The sequence below is a fragment of the Syzygium oleosum genome, unplaced genomic scaffold, assembly GCF_021117445.2.
Source record: "Syzygium oleosum isolate NSW1041296 unplaced genomic scaffold, Sole_v2.1 Sole_v2.37, whole genome shotgun sequence".
NCBI classification, from domain to species: domain Eukaryota; kingdom Viridiplantae; phylum Streptophyta; class Magnoliopsida; order Myrtales; family Myrtaceae; genus Syzygium; species Syzygium oleosum.
Window position 1 is genome coordinate 968,415 of NW_026607521.1, and position 22,797 is coordinate 991,211.

A 22,797-nucleotide genomic window follows, 5' to 3' on the forward strand; every position below is an offset into this window, starting at 1 on the left:
ATTAATCAAATTCTTAAATGCATAAACATATGTAAGTCTGTTATGTGATTCATTTAGTTGGTCGATTAGCTTTGACACATTTCGGTTCCCGGTTAAATATCAAATATGATGTCTTGGGACCATTTTTGGTTCCAAGTTTTCCGCAGTTGCGTGTCGTTACCTTGTTATAAGGTGAAACATTTTTCTTCTCTTAGATTGTGTCCTCAGAACGTGTTGAAGTAATTGCCTCAATCTTGATTTTTAAGGCAATGGATGAAGACATAGTTCTCTAGACCTATATTTAGAACTATAATTTAATGCGATGTTGTACAAATTTATTTTATGGACAGCTCATTTTAGCTTTTCTCTAATGCCAGATGCAAGGAGTGGTAAACTTTTTTGGCCGCATTTCAATTCTTATTGACCAAAATACTCGAGCCTTCCACATGTTTATGACAGCGCTTCTTCAGGTAGTCTTTTATGTCCCGTGGCTTCTCTGTTAAATGTAATTGCATAGTGACGTAATTATTGGGTTTTTCAGTCTCTATCTATTAAGAGGGTGAAATTATGATATTATGATTCAGCTACATATACACTCTTTCACCTTAAACACCTGTTTCTCTCCCTGTCAAAGTTGACAATGCATAAAGTTTGTGTATCTCCCTGTGCGGAACTATGTACAAGCTCGTGCCCATTGCGACGGTATTGTCCTGTCCGTATCGAGTATTCTGGAGTAAATTTGAATTAGGAAACCGCATTGCTTAAACTCTGTCAGTTTGCTGTACAAGTTTCTTTAGTGGACTGCACTATGTAATTTAACTGAAGTGAAGGGGGCCGTAATGTTCATGGAGGGAAAGATAGATAGGTATTACTATACTGTTTGGTAAAAATTGGCTTGAAAGGAAAGTGCATTTGAAAAATAAATACATGATTAGGATCAAAGCTGAATCTGAGAGGGGAAAATTCTTTTTTTCCACTTCTTCACTTTTTAAAGATGATGGAAATTTGAGACATGATTGGTTTCACTAGATGTCATTATCTGTAAAAGACCTTTAGCATGGTAAGAGCGCTAATACATTATGGTTTGTAACTTGCTCACGTTGGAGATATCAGGGAACTAAGTATGTTCGACTGTGAAAGCTTTTGTTAGGATTTTGTCTTCTTGTGATATTGTATTAATACTAAGCTCTCAGCAATCTGGTGTGTTACTTCAGCTTTTCGATCGATCTGGAATGTTATATGGTGAGCTTGCTAGATTTGTGTTGAGCTTGCTGGGGATCAGGACAAAGCCCAGGAAAGTCCACCCACCAGGCCCTGACGGACTTCCACTTCCTGGACCGGGCAACCCTCATGCCGTTCGGGGCTACAGTGAGGAACCAAAGGCCGCTCCGACTGGTTCTTGGAACAATGTTTGGGAAAATGATGCCTCTAGATAATGTTGGATCAGCTACTTTGCCTGAGTGCACACAAATCGGTCAAGAACGCAATTCCTGTGCGTGAGTGCGTGCGTGTGTGGATTTCTCGAGCGGACTGGATCTCTGTTGTGCTTTAGTGTAATTTGTTATCGTGCAGAAAGCACATATGATAAATAATAAAAGTGCGATGGCTTGGTTGAGAAATCTTGATTATAGTCGCAATAGCTACTGGAATGTGTTGAGTGAGAACTCATTCCTGTTAATTATGTTGCACCAGTGAATGTGTTGGAAACAGCAAATTAAAGATTTGTTTTGGGAGGGTTGGACTGGCAAGAATATAGACCATTGGGAAATGATTTTCAATGGCGGTTGTTCGCGTACTTTTATTATCAAATGGTCTCTTACAACTTGGAATTGTGTGGGGAAGAAAGATCAATAACCTATTCAACCAGGTCTTTCCCTATGCACGCTGTTTTATTATCAAATGGTCACTTTTATTATATAGGATGCTGAGCGTTCTCGCCCTAGTGAATAATTCTGTACGTGCCACCGATAACAATGTTTTTCGCATTATGGACTGCCATGAACAAGTTAAGCTCGTCTCACACACACCTCAACCAGAAATAAATAAGACATCCGCGCTTGACCAAAGACTTGGGCGCAACATTTGATCGAACCTGGGAAGCCACGAGGAGAGTTTATGTTCCGTGCTGAGTAAACTCGGCAATTTCCGAGGCTTGTGCACATCAGATGCGAGTCAGAACAACAAGGGGACTCTCCTTGCCAAACTTAGAGATTGAACTCAGGGAATTGATCTATAGCTGGTGTTAGGAAGAACAACATTCCGGGATTGAATATTGAGAAGGAGATTGGGAGATTCAACAACAGCTAGACTTTAAATTGGAGTTGCCGCATGTCTATAAGGTTAGACATATGAATTCTCCTGGGAAAAATGCTATTTAGTTACTAGAGCCTAGTCAACCAAAACACAGATTGAGAAGTAATATGGGTAAAATTAATGGAGTGCTCTTGTTTTTGCAAACCTACATTCCGTCTCAGAACAAAGAACCATGTTCGCAGAGCTCCTTTTCTCTCTGCTCTTGGATAGGAGTAGATTACTTCCTTTCACCCACATCTCTCATTGGAGGGAGGGGACATCGTGCACAGCTCATGCCGAGGTCGGCTCAATATAGGTGAATATGTCCCATGCAGACAGGCTATGACTCTCACAATTCCTTTGCCCGTAAGAGTCATCATATTGCCAGCCAAATTGGTCATGTGAGTGCCGACAGAGTAGTTATGTCCACAACCAGGAGACCTATGCCTTCCAAGCCGAGCCAATATCCATCCGAATCATGGCATCAGGATGGCCAACTGCTTTGAGATTACCATAGCATCCATTTCATCCACGAGGCATTAGGCATGAGGCCGAGTTGGTCTTCTTTCCCTGGCCGAACAAGTCAGCTTTTTGCGAGTCTTCTTATCTTTCCCCAGATAATTCCCCACGGAGGAAAAGTCTTCGACTCCCGCCATATGCAGCAATTAACTATGAAGCTTAATTCAAGCAAGATTCCAGAGCTTACTCGAGGAACGAGGATATGATCCCCTTCCCATTGAGAGTTGACCTCTTAAGGAATGCTTGTGAACTCCTTCAATCTTTCCATCACACTGCACGAAAAAAAAGGAAGAGTTTCGAGATAAAAGTACCAATCGGAAACAATAAACCGGACCTCGCAAAAAGAATCGACATGGCTTTGTGTTTTTTAGCCTCGAGACATGATCCCTCGGAAGCTTGCTATTGACGACTAAGGTGGGCCTAATTCTATTTAATTGATTAGAACTAAGCCTAAGCTATTTATCTAAAAATGAGGCTAAGTCTAAATTGATTTTATTTCTTGAGAATCGAAATTTTATATTGAAACTAATCCTAATGATGATTAAACTAACTATTACAATAGTGAGACCGGATTTGACATTGGTCTTAAATTACTGTCTTTAAGAGCCTCGGCCCCCTCCTCCATGGACCGCTTCGAGTGGCCTCCGTTGATGGTGTCAATTTCCATTCATTTAACTTATTTGCATAACATGCACTCAATCATACAAAACAATCAACAATGTTCATCTAATCAAACATCGGAATAGCCTCGGGGTCGGCTTTTGACTTTCAGGCATTACGATTATCTCAATCTCCCATTGATTAAGACCGATTGATTAATGGTTAATGATAATCGGCCACCACTTGCTTTTACATGACGACGGTCGCATCAATTAACCCTTAATTTGGTTCTAATCGATTTCCAATAGGCCACCCATCGAGCATGCATCATACATAACATTCATCCAGCAAACACATGCATTTAATTAAACATGCATTTAGGTAATTTGACCTTGATTCTTAATCAATCATACAAGATGAAGCGAACCATCGAAGGGTCACTTATTCAGTTTAATACCAAATTTGGACTAATTATGCTCAAACTCAGTTAACCCATCAAACGAAATCCAATTGAAATGATTCAAGCATCAATAGAAAGCTTAGGACGTACAGTTCAAAGTTCACGAAAAACCACATGACCCAGTTCTAAACCGAAAAACCCGAAATTGAGCAAAAAATACCCGACAGTTTGGAATTGACCCGGTTTTGACCAGCGAGATTAAAAAAATATGGAAAAATAGTTTGAAAATTCAAAAGTCTGCCAAATTTAAAAGACATCTTTCTCATTCAGTTATTAACAACTTTCATGTTTTAAAATTTCACAAACAAGCCCTCGAACTGTAAGAAATTTGCATGTTTTCCCGGGGATGTCACTGAAAAACAGTTTTGTAGGCCAGGACCGACTTCTTCCCCCTAAAATTTTCTATTTGGTTCTCAAACTTTCCAAATCACTAATTAAGTCCCTAATGAACAACTTTTCAGTTTTGAGTGTTTGCAGAAAAGGACTCGAACTTCGTCGAATTTGCAAAACAAAGTCGATGAGTGTAGGAACCAGAAAAACAAATTAGATACAAAATCTAATCGTCTTTTTGGTTGATGCATAATGCCAATCCAATGATTTAAAATTTTTATTTTTTTAAAACTTGCAGTGTTGGCTACAATTTTTAGGAAGAACACTTTTCGAAATTTTGAACTCAAAAGATTAGAAAAATCTAAGAACCGAGAAAGGTCAGACAGACTCGAAATTCCTGTTTAATCTATTTGTGATCCTTAGGTCTATAACATGAATTAGCATGTTAATTTCGACCATAATTAATCAATTTCATTTGTTAAAGAACTCATTCAACATATTAAGTGTTCAACACCACAACAATCAATTTATAAGTTTGTATAGCCAGCTAAAAGTATTCAACGCTGTATTTTGAATATTTAGTGTTTCATTCTCTTGAGATTTCTAGTGTAGAGTTCTTGTTGTCTTGTACTCGTGAGAAGATTAAGTGTACAAGCTTCATTGCGGCATTTAGTCCTGATAGTGCGATCTATCATCTGATAGGATTAGTACTCGCAGGATGTAACTTATCTTGGTGATTACTAGTACAATCCAGCCCAAATTGTGGCTATTAGTTTGGAGAGTGGATGTACGCTTAGTAATAATGCCAAAGCACTATAAGTTGTTTTGTGCTCTCTTTACTTTTGCTGTTACATTATCTATTGGACATTCGTATCACCTGATATTTATCATATCAGCTTCTCCTAATTTCAAAGTATCGGTGCTGATTTCCACATAATTTTCAAAAGTTCATCAAAACAACCTATTCACCCCCGCTAGGTTTCTTAGTTAGTCTCAATAATTGGTATTAGAGCTCCGTTGCTTATTATTTGAAGTATATTACTTTTGAGCATAAAGATCTTTATCTATGGCTAACTTTGATGGTTTCTGTACAAGTGACTCTTGAGCACCTTGCAAGCCTCCATACTTTGATGGCAACAACTATCTCTGAAAGTAGAGAATGCAAGCTTACACTAAAGCAAGTGATTTCATCACGTGTGATGTGATCCAAAATGAATGGAAATAACAGTGCGAACTCCTGCTCAACAAGATGAAGAAAATAATCAAGCTACTGAAAGCCGCGAGCCTGCGGCTACTGCTACTCGTTTACGAGATGCTTAGAGAAGAGCTGCTCAAAATGCTAAAGTTAAACATCTTTTTTATTGTACCTTATCTCCATATGAAGTTAACAAAATTTGATCGTGTATGTTGACACCTAATTTTGTCGACTCGGTAAATTGGTGCTTTTAAAATGTAAATGGGCCAAATTAGTGCAAAAGAGAGATAATAAGAGAGAATTATTAGAAAATGGGCAAAATTAGTGCAAAATAGTTTCTTCGTAAAGTGGGAGCGGTTGGTTAAATTGGGTAGTAGTTGAATAAATTTTCCTTAAATACTTTTTTTATAAAGTGGCAGCAATTGGTAAAAATATTTGAATAAAATTTCGTAAAATAGTTTCTTTACGAAGAACGCACAATAATGAGAATATAATAGGTACAAAAGTAATCCTTATAAATGTTCATAATGGAGAGAGATTATTTATAATATGTATACTTAAAGGATTCTTCACCGAATTATTCGAATAAAATTCCATAAAATAGTTTCCTTATAAGGTGGAAGTGAGATTTGTTGCTAAATTGGGAAATATTTGAAAGTATTTTTTTTTAAGCGAGAGTTGTTGGTAAAATTGGGGAATATCCGAAAATTCCTTAAAATAGTTTCCTTATGAGGCGAGAATGCACGATAATGAGAATATAATAGGTACAAAAGTAATCCTTATAAATGTTCATAATGGAGAAAGAATATTTATAATATGTATACTGAAAGGATTCTTCACCATAGTTTCCTTATGAGGCGAGAATGCACGATAATGAGAATATAATAGGTACAAAAGTAATCCTTATAAATGTTCATAATGGAGAAAGAATATTTATAATATGTATACTGAAAGGATTCTTCACCATAGTTTCCTTATGAGGCGAGAATGCACGATAATGAGAATATAATAGGTACAAAAGTAATCCTTATAAATGTTCATAATGGAGAAAGAATATTTATAATATGTATACTGAAAGGATTCTTCACCATAGTTTCCTTATGAGGCGAGAACGCACAATAATGAGAATATAATAGGTACAAAAGTAATCCTTATAAATGTTCATAATGGAGAAAGAATATTTATAATATGTATACTTAAAGGATTCTTTACCAAATTATTTGAATAAAAATACATAAAATAGTTTCCTTATAAGGTGGAATTGAGATTTGTTGCTAAATTGGGAAATATTTGAAAGTATTTTTTTTAAGTGAGAGTTGTTGGTAAAATTGGGGAATATCCGAAAATTCCTTAAAATAGTTTCCTTATGAGGCGAGAATGCACGATAATGAGAATATAATAGGTACAAAAGTAATCCTTATAAATGTTCATAATGGAGAAAGAATATTTATAATATGTATACTGAAAGGATTCTTCACCATAGTTTCCTTATGAGGCGAGAATGCACGATAATGAGAATATAATAGGTACAAAAGTAATCCTTATAAATGTTCATAATGGAGAAAGAATATTTATAATATGTATACTGAAAGGATTCTTCACCATAGTTTCCTTATGAGGCGAGAACGCACAATAATGAGAATATAATAGGTACAAAAGTAATCCTTATAAATGTTCATAATGGAGAAAGAATATTTATAATATGTATACTTAAAGGATTCTTTACCAAATTATTTGAATAAAAATACATAAAATAGTTTCCTTATAAGGTGGAATTGAGATTTGTTGCTAAATTGGGAAATATTTGAAAGTATTTTTTTTAAGTGAGAGTTGTTGGTAAAATTGGGGAATATCCGAAAATTCCTTAAAATAGTTTCCTTATGAGGCAAGAATGCACAATAATGAGAATATAATAGGTACAAAATTAATCCTTATAAATGCTCATAATGGAGAGAGAATATTTATAATATATATATACTTGAAGGATTCTTCACCGAATTTCACTAATTATCATAACACTTCACGGTAATGAAATCTTTAACGCAATTCACGCTCGTCTTTGTCCTATCACTCTCCTTCATATCCTCTCTTCCACCAACGTACGCCACACCTTTCAGGACGTACCATGTCCACATTGTCAACAACTTGCCCGGCGACTTCGCGCTGCTTTGCAAATCCGGTGATGATGATCTTGGGGCCCGGATCCTCCACCCAAATGAGGAGCAATTGATCCGTTTTAAGGTTAATATATTTAGGACGACCCTCTTCTACTGCGCCGCCCGATGGGAGGAGCGATATAAGAAGTTCGACGCATTTAGGGCGCGTCGGGATGAGGACAGATGCGACAACGTGGATTGCTATTGGTCCGTGCGAGACAACGGGTTTCACTTCAGCAACGATAACACCACGTGGAGCCTCGAGTATACATGGGAATAACAATGCACCACATGTGTGATTGGAGATTGTTTTGATTGCACAAAATGACACGGAATAAAGTCAACTTGACTCGTATGTTTTCTATCGTTTGCAATTGCTTTGCATTGATGGCATTATCGTTGCGATTATCCATTTGCGGGCTTCCTCATATCACAATGAAATCGAGGACTGAATTCACCCACAAGGATAATCAAAGACCGATTGACTTAGGTCAGATTAAATTCATCGAAAACCCATGGTTAAAACACTAAAAAGTCGCGGATACATTTTTACGTATTAATATTTCTGGGTGTCTCAAGTGTCTAAAAAAATCAACCATTCATCTTCATTTTTTTGGTCCTCAGTATCGATCGTGTTTTCTAGAATTGATAACTTTGACTACACTTAAAAATGCAAAAGAAAATTAGTTTAAATGTATCAAATACTAGTTTACAGTGTTAGGGCCAAACAAAAACCAAATGTCTCTAGTCACGCACCTCAAGCTATATTTTGGAAAGACAAAATAATGGAGAATCAAGAGATTTGTGGGACCACATCTCATCGTGTACATCAAATTAATAAGAACCGGTAACTTCTTCTCCCCTCTTTGTGTAATTAAACGAGTATAATAAACATTGGAATATATAACAATCAATTAGGCAATGTAAAATCAAGTGGGTCAAACCAAGTCTGGTTAATCAGGTTGACTTGGCTTGACCATGTCGATCCCGATTTGTCGTTTCGACCAAATTATGCCAAATTACCATGATTTTAGCAAAATTGATATAGAAATTGAGTTAATTTGACTTCATCAAATATAAATAGTGCTAATTGGCACTATTTATGAAGACCCTCTAAATTGGCGCTTAAAAATCAGCTTGAAATTGGCTTGAAATTTCAATGTGTTACGACCCCATGATCAAATGTCGAGAAGGAAATTAATCTAGAAAATGACTATAAATCAATGAATTTTGGAAATTGTTGATTGAGAGTCAAAATTCTCGATTTGACTAAAAAATCGATTCTCAATCATTTTTTTGTAAAATTTAAGAATTGAAAGTCTAATTAAGCTTATAAAGAATTAAATTTATGATTTTTCAATTTTTCGAAAAAAATGTTGACCAAGAGTTGACTTAGGGGTTGACCAAAAAAGTCAACTCAAAAAACAATCTTGGATTATTGGGGAAATCAATGTCTAAGTTTAGACAGAATGTAATGGAAGTTGAAAATTTTTGAAAAACAGTGAAATGACTTTTTTTGGCCAAGAAACGGGTCTTGTCATGATTAGAGGCTCCTAGTTTTACCCTAATCGGATTTGTCGGCTAAAATTCAAGTGTCAATAGCTACCTCTCTTTGAGAGGAATTTTTAAGAGGGAGCTCAAAGAAGTTCCTCTCAAAGACTGAATGATGCATGGATTTTTAATTGATTGACTCATTGAAAAGAAATGGCGTAAGAAATGACATTTGATTAGGGACGTACCTTGGTAAGGTACCTCAAACCTTTTCATCATTTGTACCGCATTTACGCATTCATGTTTTCACTCTCTTCTCTTTTGTGCCTGGTTTTTTAATAGAATTTTTTTTTTATGATGATGAGACCAATATGGGTAATAGGAATACTTACCTACTGATAATGCTATAAAGGAAAGTTTGAAGGCTGTGACCACTTGGAGGGTGAAGCTCTAAGGCTACAAACCTGAACATACTTCGAAAGGCTATTTGGAATCACCGTATCCAAGCTACAAGTTGTGATCACTTGGATGGTGAGGGACCAAGGCTACGAACTTGCTACACTTTAAAATACCATTAAAATCACCATGTCCAAAACAATAGGTTGTGTCCTCTTGGGGGGGGGGTGAAGCTCCAAGGCTCCAAACCTGCACATACTTAAAAAGGCTATTTGGAATCACCGTGTCCAAGTTACGGGTTGTGATTAATTGGATGGTGAGGGACCACGGCTACAAACCTACTACACTTTAAAATACCATTAAAATCACCATGTTCAAAACTACAGGTTGCGTCCTCTTGGTGGGCGAGGCTCCAAGGTTACAAACATGCGTACTCTTGGGAAGACTATTAAAATCACCATATCCAAAACTACATGCTGCGGTCAATTGCAGAGGGCGAGGCTCCAAGGCTACAAACCTGTAAATGCTTTGAAATACCATTTAAAATAGAGTCATTCAACCTTACAGGTGGTTGTCACTTGGATGGTGAGGGTCCCAAGGCTACAAACAAGCGCATACTTTAAAGGACTATTAAATTCATCATATCCACAACTGCAGGCTGTGTCCACTGCCACCAAATCTACATACGCTTAGAGAAACTATATAAAATCACCAGTAAAAGGGTTCCGAGATTTCATAAGCACATCAAACGAAAAATGTAATCGATCACGAAGACGTTGAATGTTATTCAAGAAATTGTTAACCAACTTTTTTGGTAAATGTCATCAGTTATCAAATTCCTTTGGAGGAGAATTTTCAACAAATTATCTTGGTTTACTCAAAGAGTTTGTTAAGATGCCAAATTGGAGGAGCTTAATCGTAAAGGTCTTCTCACAATTGCTCGCAAAAGGCTTTTGTTCTCATTTATTGATGTGGGAAGTCATCTTTAAACACTCAGAATATCTCACATAACCTATGTCAAAGGCTTTTGGAAACATTCGCATTGAATACACTTCGATCAATCTAAAAGGTCTTTTAAGAGGACCGTGATGTTGGCTTCGTTGTGAGTTTACACAAAGGATAATCGCCTTGAGGCCAAGAAAGAAATGTTTATCAGTTCATCTTCATTGGGTTTACAAGTTAAGAACCTTGAAGATAAGATAAGAAACAATTGCTTCCACTCCTTCAAGTGGTAGCTTTCCTTGTGAAATCCTTGAATCCACTTGAACCATCTCGATCAGAAGAGACTTTCTAAGGGTTGTAATATAGGTCCGGTGAAAGGTTCAATAGGCTTGGAAAATTCCTTTAGGGGCTTAAAAGTTTATGATTATCATGACATCATTACCAACGAATCAATTTTTTTTAAATCATCCAACTCATCTCTAAAGTCCAAAAGTCCATTGGTTAGTCTTTCATTTGAAACTCAAGAGCTTCGCTCTTTTCTAAATGTCTTTGCATTTGCACTGATTTTCTTTCCTCATAAGAATTTTATTTTTAATGTAAATTTTTTCTTTTTTTCTTGGACATTGGCCTTACTTTTTCCAGACACACTGCTTTTTCTTACTACCTAGTTCCCATTTTCTTTTGACTTTTTAATTCTTTTGATTCTTTGGCCCTTTAAGGCCGCGAATGTTAAAATTTCTCTTCCCTGGCCCTATTTCTATTCCTGGACGAGTTTTTGAGCAAAAAGTAGTGTTTGATAACGACACAAAATTTCCGTTCCCAGAATAAAAATTCATTTAATAGGTTATTCTTGAATTTCTGTTCCCGACGCCGGCTGGTCGGGCGGTTGGCACCGGTGGACGGGTGAGCGGGGGGCGGGTGGTCAGCAGATGGTGGTGGGCGGAGGCGGACAACAGGCAAGCGATGGAGGACAACCAGCGAGCGGCGGGGGCGAATGGCTAGCGAGTGATAGCGGACAGCCGGTAGGCTGCGGACGAGCCGCGGCGAACGGACAGCAGCGGTCAAAGGAGAACGGTGGGTAGGCGGCAGCGAGCGGCGGCAGCCGGCGAACAGGCAACCGACGGATAGGCGGTGGGCAATGAGGGCAAGCAATAAAAGAGAGCTGTTATTTCTGTTTCTGTTCTAGAAATAGAAAAGTATAAAATTTTAATTTCTCATTTATGTTCCAAACTTATTTCTAGGCGAAAAATTTGTCCCGGAAATGGAAAAATAAAATTATTTTACCAAACGGATCTATGTTCCAAACCTGATCTTAGAAACAAAAAAATAAAAAAATAGGGAAATGGAATGGTTATCATTTGTGCCCTGGGACTCTGGAGACATTTTTCTCAAATTTCCAATTCTTTTGGGAAATCACATGCCTTTCCCCAATTTAAGGAGATAATGACCGCTTGAGCTAAGAAATGAATATTTCGACTAAACTTGGCCAAGCAAAGGGAAATCATTGCTTGGGTGGTGAAATGAATGCTTTTCTGAATGCTTGAAACTTCCATGAAAATTCACATGAAGTTACCACAAAAAAGTTGATGAAAGTGAAGGTAATGAAATCTTTCTTAAACTTTTTTTCCAAATAAAACCTTCGGTACTTGCCCCAATGTGGGGTGGTTCTTAACATGAATTTGAAAATTCTCCTTATTCGGACTCAAAATGGCTAGTAAGGGATATCATTAGTGTTTAGGAAAAGAGAAGGAGACACCTTTCGTCATTTCGATCCATGTATTCCTTGTAAATAAATTCTTTGTCCTAAAACACGGTTTCCTTTTCGATCCACTCAACTCTCAAAAATGTGTATAAGGGACATGTTTAGGCATAGCTTGCCTTTTGTCATCCTAAGTACTCCCCGTTGGCATGCTTAACATTCTCTTTTTTAATTTCAAAATCACTTGTTTAAATTATCCTTCATTGGGACTTTTGTTGCATGATGCATGTACCACTGCATGGATGAACAATTTTAGAATGTCAAACAAAACTCTTGAAGACAATGGTTTCAAAATTGTTTTATACTCACCTTGAGTCTTGAACTTGGAATTATTTTTCAACCAAGGGTATCATTCAAGGATTTTGAAGAAAAGGCTTCAAATGTTCATTTTGGATTCTGAACTTGGAAAAGCATTAAAAGTTTTCTTTTTCTTGAACAATTTTATTTTGTTAAAATTTTATTTTTACTTGGAGTTTGTAGGATACTTACCTGCACAGTGCCAGTAGGTCGACCCTGTAAAAGTTAAAAGAGATTATGTTAATGAATATCTCCTGAGAATGACATATGACGTTACCCTTACTCTTGTTCCTCAAGTTTTTGACGTTTTCCCTATCAAGAGAAAGGAAATTATGTCAGAAATGTGTTCAGGACCGGTGACGTGGAACTGACACAATTTACCCTTCATTGAATCCATTGTTTGATTATTGCTTTAGCTTCTTCGAAGGCTAGTAAAAATGAATCGAATTCATGTTAGAAATGGAATGAAGAGAGGTAAATTGAGAACGATATTCAGTTACCCTTCTCCATTTTGTTGCTTGGGCTTTTCATTTGTAACTCCTCCATCGTCCATAAGATGATTTGCCCCTACATCTGCCAGGTACATGCTTCTTTTAAATCTCACCCCCTTGTTTGGTTGCATCGATGCCGCTTGCCCTAGCTAGATTTTTTTAGTATGGTCGATGTTCCTCCATGTCCTCTTGTGATTTCTCGTTTGTTTTCCATTGCCACTTGTTTGGGTTTCTCTTCTTTTCACCTGTATGTAAAAAATGATATGTTAGTCTACAATTTGAATCAATTTGAGTTTAGGAATGAACTACCCCCTTTGATTATTAGAAATGAGCCGTCGTCTCTTTGACATGTCCATTATCTTCAATCATCTCGACTACTTGTGTCATCGACCATTTTCACCTATCTACAAGAGAAATGGATGAGCAAGTTAGTTCGTTTGCGAGACGCTTTCATTGGAATGACTATGTTTACCGTCTTTGAAGCAGCATTCCTCGGGATCATTCTGCAAGAATGATTAGGTAAGAGAAATCAACATATACGCATGAATGTTTTGAAAATTATTTTTGAAAACAAAGACATTCACAAATACGTGATATGTCTCAACAGAAAACAATGTTTGAAAATGCTTTAAAACTTAGGCTCCGTTCGTTTGGCGGAAAATATTCTCCTTTTGGAAAATATTTTCCCGGAAGTCATTTTCCTGGAAAATGTTTTCCCGGAACATAATTTTCCGGTGTTCGGCGATCAATATGAAAAAGTTTCGGAAAATATTTTTCGCCGGCGGCCGGCGGCGGTGTCCGGTGACCAACGGCCAGCGGCTAGCGACCGGCGGTGGGGGCAGGCGGATGCGGCAGCGGCAGCCGACGACCGACGGCCAACGTCCGGCATCCGGCGGCGGCCGGCGACCGGGCGAGGCCCCGGCCGCGACCTTAGTGAAGAAGAAGAAGAAGAAGCTCCGGAAAATGATTTCCGCTTTGAAGAAGCGGAAGTCATTTTCCGTAGACTTAGGCTATTTTGTGAGGGGGAAGGAAAATATTTTCCCACGGAAAACGTTTTCCGCCCCGAACACCGGAAAACCCGGAAAATATTTTCCGGGAGAATTTTCCGCCAAACGAACGGAGCATAAGGATCATCATAGGACTGGTTTGGGAATGCCCCATATGTCCTCAATAAAATGGATGCATGCTGTATTGAATATTAAAAGGATAATGCCGCATTACAACATAGACTACTGCAGACCAACGGCTCAAGCTCCGAATGTCATAGAGTTTTTAATACGAATAGAAAAAAGGAATTGAAATAACAAATAATTCCCAAGCAGGGGAAGGAAAACATGAAATGAAAAACTTTTCAAGCAAGAGCTTCTCTACGCCAAAGGGTGGATGGATGTGCTTGTAAGTGGCTTAGCAATATCGGTCACGATCATATGCACGGCTCCAAGGTGATTAAATCACATGTTTTCTTGCCCATTTGGCGGAGCAGTTTCGAAAGATAACATCCTTTTATCAAGCAAATTTTAGACTTTGACCCTCAGGATCAAACAGTTGTCGGTCCGTGTCATGCCCATTTTCTTCCCATGTGATACTCATATGATTTGGACATATCAAATCCAATAAATGGTTTTTCTCTCGGAATTTCTTTGGCTACCATCCTCCTTTCGAGGATTGTCACAACCTCCCTGCTCGGGTAATTAAAATTTAGGTGTCAACAAGGATCATCGGCAATAACTCCGATAATGGTTTAGGTAGTGGAGAGAATTGTCTTCACGGTGCTCTTCTTTTCGGCTTGTAGTTCTGAGGTGCACCGGAAATCCATGCTATTTGACAAAGCAATATTATTTGCTAAAGAATGGACTAGTATAGTTTAATCAGAGTAGTCATAAAAGATTATAAACGATTAATTCCTTATCTGTAGGACCATATAAAAAACCAAATTGATTCGACTCACAGAGCAAAAATATCAATTTGACCAAAATTAAAATTTATGGATCATTGAACATTGATTAAGAGTTCAAGGACTAAATTTTGGTAGTGTCTCTTCTATTATTAATGCTAGAGAATATGAAATCGAGCTGTAAAAGAGATTGTACATCTTTATTGAATATTTAAAAATAATTCACTGGTTACAGTAGCTAATTGAAGTTGTTGCATCATTTTTGCTATAAATCTTTGTGTCATTTGTTGTTCAATTTTGTAAAGCGATGCTTATGTTGATCTTAAACTGGGTCCTTTTCTTCTGGCGAAAGTACCAAAAATATATCTCATTGCGAACCAAATGACTACTTATTACCTCTATTTAGACGGATACCATTCACATACACTCTAAGCAAAACCGTACATTGAAAACACCACATCGCCCCTCCGTACAAATTCATTTTAGCATGTTGCTTAGGGTGTGGTGGTTTTTTTTATTTTTAGTTGATCTTTGAGTATTTTGGAGGTCAACGTTATATTTATGTATTGTCCCGGATAACTAATAAGAAGTTCTCAATCTATATTGATAAGTTTCTACAAATGACTTTTTTTGGCCAAGAAATGGGCCTTGTCGCGATTAGGATTTCCAAGTCTCGGGTTTTTATGTTTTTTGGACTTGTTGGTGAAAATTCAGGTGTCAACACGTGCTCTAGTTTTGTATCATCACATGAGTACTCACAGCGATAAAATAGCATAGACTCTCACTTGTATCAGTAAAACTTACAATCGGGTTTTAGAGGTCAAGCTTGTTGTATCCCTTTGCATTGGAAGTTTTTCGTGGCCACTTGCAACCTTTCAATATCGTGTAATCTTTCGATCATTTAATCATATTGTCACTTATATTTTTATTGTCCTTAGATATATCAATCATTCAGACATATTGTCATTTATATGCACAAAGGGCTCAGGGTTACGCGGCGGTGATTGGCGGCACAACTTCTATCGGAAATGGTGGCGGTACAATGTTGGTTGGGGTTGATAGTGGGAGCTCACCGCGCAGAGAGAGAGAGAGAGAACATCATGAACACCAAAACCAATTTTTTTTCCTATTTTTTTCTTCCTTTCTGTTCTTTCTTTTTTTTTCCTTTATTTAATGTTTTTTTTTACCTTCGTCTTATTCCTCTCAGCCTCACCGAGGGCTGCCCAGAAACCTTCAATCTCCATGAACACCAAAACCAATTAATACACACAACATCACAACAGGACCTCAGACAACCGGAGTTCATCAAACTAGAGCATCAGAATAATGAACATAGACTCTTCTGCCGATCATCCCATCTACGGCTCGACCTCCACGCACCGGCACAAGGAACAAGAGGGAAAGTTAACTAACGCAATGAAACCTCAGTCGCGTCACCCGAAGCTCAAATCAGTATGTCGAGAACATATCCTTGTCAGGAACGCCATTGAGTCACCGAAGTAGGACCCAGAACATACACAAAGGAAATGTGTTCAGATACCCCCTCATCGAAATGAAATATACCCAGAATCAGGCCTAAATACTAGCACGACGATGAATAATGTAGTAAAGCGCGTCCGATGAATAATAAAAGTTTGAGAGCTCGGTGGAGAAATCTCGGTTATAATTACAAGAGCTCCTGGAACGCTTCGACTAAGAAGAACGCATCGGTGTTAGTTATATCGTGCCTGTGAATGTAAAGTGCGGGAAACAGCAAATCGAAGGACTGTTTTGGGAGGGTTAAACTAGGAAGAATGTAGACCATTTGGAATGATTTTAATCGGGGGTTGTTCGCATACCTCTTTACTATTGAATGATCTCTTACAACCTGAAATGATGTAGGGAAGAAAGATAAACGACCCGCTCAACCAGGTCTTTGCATTCTGAAGTCAGTACGTTTTTTAATGCTGAGCATCTGAATAATTTTCAAAGTGCCACAAATACACTGTTTTTCACGCCATGAGCTGCCATGGACAAGTTAAGCCGGTCTCACGCACACACCTCAACCAGAAATAAGTAAGTGAAAAAGCATAGAAAGAACGCCTTGCTCGACCTAGAGTTTGAGCTTAAAACCGAGAGAAAACCAACGACTTTGTGCGCGACATTTATACGGACCTGGGAAGCCACGAGGAGCGTCCATGTGTCTGTGCTGAGTGGACTCGGAAATTTCATAAGCCCTTGCACATCAGTTGCGAGTCGCAAGAACATGAAACTTTTTTCCTCGCAAAACCTGAAGATTGAACTCACGGAGTTGATCTATAGCTGGTGTTAGGAAGAGCACCTCGTGGAAGTTGAAAATTGACAAGGAGATTGGGAGGTTCGCCAACAACCAAGACTTTAAATTTGAGTTGCCACATTCTGTAAGGTCGGACACATGAATCCTGCTGGGAAAAATGCTATTTAGTTACTAGAGCCAACTCAACCAAAACACAGACGGTTACCAGCACTGAGAAGAGTTATGGCAAAAATTAGTCACAGGAGATATTGTGTGTCAATCAAGACGATGGCTAAGAGTACCCTTCAAACCGAAGAAGAGAGAGAACTGAAGCGAAGGAATACATGGCATTGTGAGGGGGGTCGATTGCACTAACAAGTCTAGAGATCAATCAAAGTGCATTCATTCTAACACTATATGTAATACATTGTTTCACAATCCTTATTGCGAGGGCAAACCTTTGCTTGGTAGTTGTTAGTGCTAGGTTGGTTTTAAATAATAGATATAGATTGGGCTAACATGTCCAAAATGGGGATAACATGACTGTTGGGGTCAATGAATCCTAACACATCTCTATAGAGCGATCATCATCTGAACTTCAGGAAACACTGGATCGTGAGTGTGATCTGGATTGCAAATAATAGAGGGCTCTTGTTTTCGCAAACGTACATTCCCTCTCTCAGGCCAAAGAACCTATACACAGAGCACCTTTTCTCTCGGCTCTTGGATAGCAGGAGTAGATTACTTCCTTTCACCCACATTACTCATTGGAGGGAGGGGACATCATGCACAGCCCATGCCGACATTGGCTCGATATTAGGTGAATATGTCCCACACAAACAGGCTATGATTCTCGCAATTCATTTCCCCTTAAGAGCCGCAATGCCAAATAGGTCATCTGAGTGCCGACAGAGAAGTAATGTCCACAACCAGGAGACCTATACCTTCCAAGCTGAGCCAATATCCATCCGAATCATGGCATCAGGATGGCCAACTGCTTTGAGATTACCATAGGATCCATTTCATCCATCAGGCATGAGGCCTAGCAGGTCTTCTTTCCCTGGCCAAACAAGTCAGCTTTTTGCGAGTCTTCTCATCTTTCCCCAGATAATTCCCCATGGAGACAAAGTCTTCAACTCCCGCCATATGCAGCCATTAACTATGGAGCTTAATTCAAGCAAGATTCCAGAGATTACTTGAGGAACAAGGATATGATCCCCTTCCCATTGAGAGTAGACCTCTAAGGAATGCCTGTGCACTCCTTCAATCTTTCCATCACACTGCATGAAACAGGATGTGTTTCAAGATACAAGTACCAATGGGAAACAATAAACCGGACCTCAAAAAACTCATTTATAAATCCCAGAAATGATCACAATATTTGCAGTGGCCTCATATAACATCACATTCTAAAGTATGGCACTAGCAGTATTACCTTATGATGTGATCATTGTTTTTTCTACTATTCAAATTCATGAGCAGAGGGTGAGGGAGTAAGGTAGGAATCATACTCAAGACCGCCACCTATACCTTATGAAATATTACTGATAAAGAAAAGAACATATGAAACTGTTCTTCAGGGGAAATACTAAAACTAGTAGATAGATCAAAAGTAATCTTTCATTCGTTAGATTTGACAAACCATCTCTTGAATCTAGCTTTGTAGCAATGGTAAACCCCTCGCACCCCTTGATGAATTTTATCTTAAATATTCAAAAGAATAAAAAAAACATATGGAACAAGATTTTGCCAATAAGTGGGATAAGTAAAACTCTGTCATACCTCTTCTTGAGGCATGGAACTAGATTTTCGAGTGCTCTATGGATGACAAAATCTTCTGAGCCCTCGTGATGACAAGAATCCTTCTTTTCTGCAATTGTACACAAATAGCCATTATCAGTCATTAACACAAACTTCTGCTGACAATCTAAACATGTAAAGCAGTAAATGCTGGGAGTAACAATAGCCACGTTGTTTATTTGATGTTATTCACCAAGCACCTTTTAAAATGATATGGATGGTTACAATGGTTACTGTGGTGATGAATTGGTTAAAACAACAAGGCACCTCTACCATGATATAAGTTACTGACGGGCAATCAATCACTCAGTCACCATTCTTACAATGAAAACTGATGTTTCCTCAATTATAATTTGAACAAAGTTAGGGAACAATGACACTGTTTCAACAGTAAAGCATGAATCCCTTTTCTTCAATGTTGTCCCTCTAAGGATAAAGCTTGGTTGGTATACCTTCATGACCTTCTTCATTGGACTGATCACGCCCCAGATATGAACTCTCGTTCATTTCTAGATTCAAACCTTCTCTTTGTGCAAATTCTTCCAATATATAACCTACCAAATTATAGGCAATTATACTTGTTTCATCACAAGCTTCCTGGACAGCAAGGTATCGATTTATGCAAGTGCTTGGTCTGTTCAAGACATCCCTTTGTTGATTCTTCAGTTCATCATCTTCAGCCTTGTGTCTCTAGAGAGATTTTGCAAACCCTGTGTTGGGTGACAGAAAAGAGAAGGGACCATCGCTATTGATTTTAGCAGAACTAAAGTTGCTCAATGGCTTTAAATCATCTATATCCATGCCATTCAAGCCTTCAGAACTCTTTGAGTCTTGGAATAACAAGGAAGAACTGCTATACCAAGCAGCAGTGGAGGCAATACCGGGTGAGATATCTGGCTCAGATTTAATTGCAGCAGCACTGTAAAACACTTTCCTTGGGGTGTGACTGGGAGAACTACCATTGCCCTTAATATTAATAAAAGGCAGGTTGGAGCTATCAGTAAATAGACTCTCCAGTACCTTCCACTGGAAACAATGAATCAATGTTGTCAGACCTTCCACTCTTTAATATCCTTGTATGTCTCTCATCTTCATAATCGGAGTCAGCGTCATCATCACTTTCTTCCAATTCTTCCATATAAGCATTGGCGAAATCTGTATCATACCCAATTTCCGGAAGCAAATCCCAGACATTCTGCTTCATATGGGCACTAACAACCAAAATGCATTCTACTTCTTCTTCAACTTCCTCCTTAGGAAAGGATGAAGGTGGTGCAGTTCGAGAATTCCTGCTAATAAAAGCCAGACTCTCCAATAAAGACCTTGGGATCACATCCAAATCAGAGCATTCGAAAAGATACTCAGTCAAAACGTTCTTGACTGCTGTTCTTAGACGACTATTTGAGACTTTAGCACTGGGGTCCAGCAGTGACTGAAAAACTTTCAGCTCCTGAAATCTAACTTTTGAGTTCAGTAGCCAAACAGCCTTCACAATTTCATCCTGCAAACTTCTAATTTCCGGTGCAAATTGGTAAAACTCCATTCCTGCGGATCTTTGAAAGCCTGATGCTAGCTTTAAAGATAACACTGCTATAGCCATTGCTTTAGCTAGTGGTTCTGGTATACAATCTCTTGAACCAAGATCCAGCAACATGTTTCTACTAGTTTTCCTCACTTTTTTTGTCAGATCATCTCGGCTCCGTCCACTTTTGAAGGTCTCCAACCGAGGAACTCTCCCCTGTACACATCTTAGTTTCCTATACATTGCAATCAGAGCCGGCATAGAGAGTTCCTCAAGTCTACCCAGGAGCTTCAAAGCCGCTGCCCTTTGAGAATGAGATGTAGGAGCCAAATGATTCAGACAATTTCCTCGGAAATTTCGTGGGTCATTTAGAAGTTGATAGAGCTTCTTAAAAGTAACATTATCCCATTGAGTGTTCTTTTCAATATGGCATACTTTACGGACAGTTTGCCTAACAAGTTTCTTCATCTTCCAGCGAGTTTTGTCAAACTCAACAGACCCCCTAGTAACTATCACAGCAAAATGATAAAGGCCCTTATTGGTCATATCATTTAGATGAGATAGAATTTCCTTTAGCAAATTAGGCATGTCAGATGATTTAACAATTTCTGCACCACCACTGCATCCTCGCTCCATATCATGCGATAAGATAGCTTCTTCAACATGCATCTTAGCAGTCTCATAGAATATCTGAAAATAAAGACAAGGTAATATTACAGTGAACAATAGTGCCAATGTAAAACTAGGCTGGAATTTGAAATTTCCTACTGCTAAGCAAATAAAGAGATGCGACTAACACAAACCAAGGAAGTGCCAAGCCAATTAAGAACCGATTGCAAGGGAAGAGACCTAAATAAGGAACTTGCACTTGTTTTTGAAAAATATACGAATCTCATGAGTACTTCTAAGAAACCAAATAGGTAATTATAAAACCACTGGAAGCCACGTGAAAACGCAGATCATTTCAAGCCAAAGACTGTTGAAGCTATGCTTTGAAGAAAAACAGAACAACAAGTAGTAGCAGTAGTAGTAAATAAGACAAAGGAAAATGTTCTTTTCCACCAGCAACTAAAGACGGTCGATAACAAATAGAAACTGTTAGGCACATCCACGAAACTTCCCTAGTTAAAACTTTTTCCACTTATAGTTTCTGGTGCACAGAAGATGCTTTAAATAAGCATCTCATACTCAACTTAGATTGATACAGCCCGAAATGCTAGAGAAAAAGAGGAAAATAAGACCAAATACAATATATCATAATGAATCCCGAAATGGCTTGATACTTGACACAAGAACTTACATCATCTTCCCTGAGCATCGATTCACGTAGGACCCTGAAAATGCACCGATAAATTCCTAACGTGAATTTCATGATTCTTTATGTATATATGAACACAAAGAAAAAAGGACCAGTTTATAATCTACCACGACACAAAAGCAGTGTAGAAGTAGCTTGCCCAAAAACCAAAAAACTTACTTTGTCTTTAAAAACTTCGGCCCTTCCAAATGCTTTAACTCTGACTTGGACAATGGTACCCCCATCAACCACCTACACGCAGTTTCAAAATAAAACTGTCGACTCACGATGAGAACATTGCATATCTAATTGGTTCTTCTGAGTCAATCGAACTGACCAGAAAACTCGAGAAGCATGTTGCTGTCCAATTCAACCCAAAAAAAGAAAAACATAAAATTCGCATGGTAAAAGAAACGGAGAAATAGTAGGAAGTACAAAGACTTCAAAAGGGAAGAGAGTTCGAGAGAGAGAAGGCTTCAATTCACTCCGCTACTTCGATCTTGTCCCATCAAATCCAACCAAAAAAATCAGCTGGAAAAAGAAGGAAAATCAAACAAAAAATCAACAAACCCTCATCTGATTAACAGAATTCTATCGACAAGCTAGCACCTTTCCCCATGCGTCAGAGCACTTCATCGAGAAGCTCCAGATTAAAACCACTTTAGCAGTCCTAATACCTTAGAACTCCAATGTCCTCGTCAATCAATCCTCTCCTTCCGAAAAAAAGAAAAGAAGATTGCATCGAAGCTAAAGATGCGCGGAATAGCGACACTCCATCAATACACGCGCATGCATCGTACAAACGAGAAATTCAAGACAATCCAAACGCGTAAAGGCAAAAGACCTTCTCTTTAGCGCCATCCGCTTCTCTTGATGCTTGACTTGCGACAGTACCGACTTGCAGTCCGTGTGGTACAGCCCCAAACCAGCCATGATCGATCGATCGAGATCGAGGTCGCGATCGTGAGAGATAGAGATTAGGGTTTCTGCGGGTGTTTGTAGTATGCGCGCCGGAGAGACGGAAGAGTTCGTTGAGCAACGGCTTTGGGGGAAAACAGGATGCAACCCGGGGAAAAAAAATAAAAATAAAAACGGGGCAAGAGATTCCGGTTCGGTTTGGGTC

The 22,797-nt window shown here is 38.5% G+C and overlaps 1 long non-coding RNA gene and 1 pseudogene across 1 annotated transcript; one reads left to right on the forward strand and one right to left on the reverse strand.

Moving 5' to 3' along the window:
• LOC130135770 (uncharacterized) lies at positions 1 to 1,774 on the forward strand. Its single transcript, XR_008815003.1, has 2 exons — positions 1 to 449; positions 1,194 to 1,774. It is a non-coding gene; the product is annotated as an uncharacterized LOC130135770 (long non-coding RNA).
• A 1,071-nt stretch (positions 1,775 to 2,845) lies between these two features.
• On the reverse strand, positions 2,846 to 22,622 carry LOC130135746 (uncharacterized; annotated as a pseudogene).
• Positions 22,623 to 22,797: the final 175 nt, after the last annotated feature.